Genomic DNA, 3,445 nt, shown 5'->3' with positions numbered 1-3,445 from the left:
CTGAACTCAGTTGTGCAGAAGAGGTTCTCCGCCGGTGACTGCCATGTGGGAAGAGATGGGTGCCCAGAGCATTATCTGGGTGCCCTGATTAATTTTTTTTTTTTTTTTCAAATATTTCAGGTTTGATATTTAAACAAAAAAGTCATTTTTTTTAGAAAAACAGAAAAATAATTGAGTGTACAGCATAGAAATCGAGTATTAATATCCATATTTTTTTTTGGGAGGGGGGAGGCCAATTGTCACGCCCCGGATTTTGAATAACAAATCCAAATCCGAAACATGAATTAATACAACTCACATAAATACAACCTGAATTTTTTCTCAAAACAACCACACCTCACATCGCTCGATATTACATAAACCAAATCTCAAATTTGTTTATTACAGCACACTCTCACCAAATTATATTGTAAGGCTCAAATGAGCATAACTCACCTCACAATTACAATTGCTGTAAAACTAAAACAAATTCTCTAACCCGCACGATCACCGTCCTGATTCTCCTGACCTGCAGGATTACCCGCTACACCGTTTGAATAGTGTACCGGGATTGCAACAATACAAACCCGGTAAGCTTTTTGCAAAGCTCGTATGAGTAAATGAAAGGATTGCACGATTTAAAGTAACACAATCAACTCAAGCACATTTTAATTTTGTTTTGCATAAGAATTGAAGTGTACAACATCACTTCAAGCATCAATCAACTCACATCTCATCATGACTACTCAATAATAAACAACTTCTTACTCAATATATACTCACAGGCTTATGATTTATTTATATAAATCATCCCATGCAGTATATTATACTTACAGGCTTATGATTAATTATATTAATCACCCCATTCAGTATATCATACTTACAGGCTTATGATTAATTATATTAATCACCCCATTCAGTATGTCATGTCATACCCAAGGGCATATGATAACTCGTTTATCCCCCAAGCAGTATGACGGCAGACAGACTAGAGCTCTAACTGTATCGTAAAGTGTCACCTGGGCCAAGGTTCACCTTACGAATGACTGCTTTCCTCAATTCACTCGACTCCTCATTTAATTCATCTCAACGACTCAACTATCGCACTTTACTCAATTACCCATTATCATAGACAACACAACATCTAAGATAAATCACATATTCCAAAGGGTAATGCTCAAAATATAACTCAGTAAATCACACCATCCAATATATATTCCACGTAAATATATATATATATGTAGTCACCCACACAAGAGTGACCACTAATACCAACTATAGTTCACATGCAATAAAATCTAGAAATTCATTTTTTTATAGTTTAAATACATTTTACTTACCTATGGACCGTAGTCGATCAAGTCCATATAATTTAAAACAAATATTTATTTTCATAAAACAATTTCCACAATTTCTCAATTAAATAAAATCACCGAATTTCGGTTCGTGAATGAACCATGTGCGATTTACTCACCTCGATATTCCCGCTGCGTCTTCAATTCAACACAATACACACCGAAATCGTTCACCCAAGGGAGACCGTCAATCACCTAATCACACATGACCTTAACTTAGCCAATAGCTCAAAAACATACTCAAACGACAATCCAACGGTCGGATCGAAATTAAATGATGATCCAACGGTCGGATCCTCACGGATCGCCTTTAGGATCACCCCCCAAAAATCATCACGAAGATCCAACGGTCAGATCTTCCTGAATCGTCCTTACTAACATCTTCACAAATTTATACAAAAATCCAACGGACGGATTCTCACGAATCGCCTCCCTATTCACCGTTTTGCATTTATACGAAGATCCAACGGTCGGATCTTCGCCCATGACCACACAAAGCCACTGGGACAGTCATAAGATCATCGTATCAAAACTACAAGTCCATCTGACGGTCCTAACTTCACATATCACAAATCTAACGATCGAAATCGATCGAAACTTAAAAATTCATAACTTCATCATACGATATCCAAAAATTATGAATTATATATGCAAACGATCGTATCGACACGTAGAACACAAAAATGGACAGAAACTGTCCTTGGGGTGTCCGGAGGTCGCCGGAAACCACCATCACAGTGGCGGCACCGCCACCCATCCAAAGTCAAAATTAGACAAAACTCCCAACATCAAAGTCCTTCAACTCAACTCCAATTTCACTTTTCATAACTACACCAAAGTCAGATTATAAGCCAAAAAGTAGAATTTTACCTCGCAAGTTTTGAAACCCGAAGAACCCTAGTTTCCCAATCTTCAAAATTCGATCACCCCGGATCAAATCGCTGCAAGCCTTCTTGGGGATAGCTTCTACTTCCTCTGGGCTAGAAAAGCCCTCAAAGAACTCGAGCTATAGTGGCCGGAGCTGGGAGAACCAAGGTGGCGAAGGAAGACGATTTCCAGCTCGGCTGTGCGGCTTCTCGGTCTTCTAGCGGCCACCACGATGGTTATCTCAAGTCGATGTCTTCTGGAAAGTTGTAGAAAACTTCACGGTGAGAAAAATTGCTTTTGGAATCAGGTCGATCGGAGGCCTGTAGAGGAAGATATGGCCAGACAAAGTAGAGCCCAGAAAAAGTGGGGAAGAGCGATTTCGTCTCCGACGAGGCTCTCTTCTCGACCTTGTAGAGCCTCATACAGCTCGTATTTCACTTCGATTTCTTCTACAAACTCGTAAAGGGGGTCGAGACCAGAAAAACCCACTTTGTTTCACATCAATCGGTGGCCGGATGAGGAAGAACGAAGGTGACGAAGGGAGGGGGTCGCGGCTGGGCTCGGGAGAGAAATGGGGAGAAATTTCTGGAGTTCCAGAAATTCTGTCCTCATTTGCAATATTCGGATTTTTTTTCATATTTATAGAAAATCCCAATTTTCAAATATTCGTAACTTATTCATACGAACTCCGAATATTACGTTCCATATGTCCACGAACTCGTATCGACGCGCTCTACAACTTTCATGAAGGAAGTTTTCCCAATTTCCCAATGTATAAAAAGTCAACTCCTTTGACCCCCCTAAAACGTTCAGTTTTCAAAATAAAATCGTTCGAACTAATTCCACACTCCTCTAAGCTTCGTACTCGTGTCCACGACCACGAAATCATTTCCAAAACGTCATTGGAAATTAACTTGAATTTTTCGGGTATTACAATCCACCCTCCTTAAAGAAATTTCGTCCCGAAATTTAAGCGCAAGTTAATTGCTCTCGATTACGGTTAACCTAACCATCGAATCTCCATCCTTTCCAAAGCTGTAGTAATCTACAAAGCCACAGCCCTTTGTATAAAAATACATTCCTAAGGCCACAAATTCTTTCATCACAAAAGTAAACTCACACAAAATCACCACATGGATCCTCACATAGATCTTCACATAGATCATCTCATAGATCATCACATAGATCTTCACATAGATCATCATCCTGTACTGGCATACAAGCACAGTAAACATTCTCACAAA

General features: G+C 39.4%; 1 long non-coding RNA gene across 1 annotated transcript; it reads right to left on the bottom strand.

Annotated features, from left to right (window-relative positions):
• Positions 1–235: 235 nt before the first annotated feature.
• LOC133718281 (uncharacterized) lies at positions 236–3,091 on the bottom strand. Its single transcript, XR_009850212.1, has 3 exons — positions 2,205–3,091; positions 1,454–1,529; positions 236–523 (listed from the first exon to the last, which is right to left on the bottom strand). It is a non-coding gene; the product is annotated as an uncharacterized LOC133718281 (long non-coding RNA).
• Positions 3,092–3,445: the final 354 nt, after the last annotated feature.

The sequence above is a fragment of the Rosa rugosa genome, chromosome 6 (genome assembly GCF_958449725.1).
Source record: "Rosa rugosa chromosome 6, drRosRugo1.1, whole genome shotgun sequence".
NCBI classification, from domain to species: Eukaryota; Viridiplantae; Streptophyta; class Magnoliopsida; order Rosales; family Rosaceae; genus Rosa; species Rosa rugosa.
The sequence above is the reverse complement of the archived record's forward strand: the minus strand, read 5'-3'. Positions and strand labels throughout refer to the sequence as shown.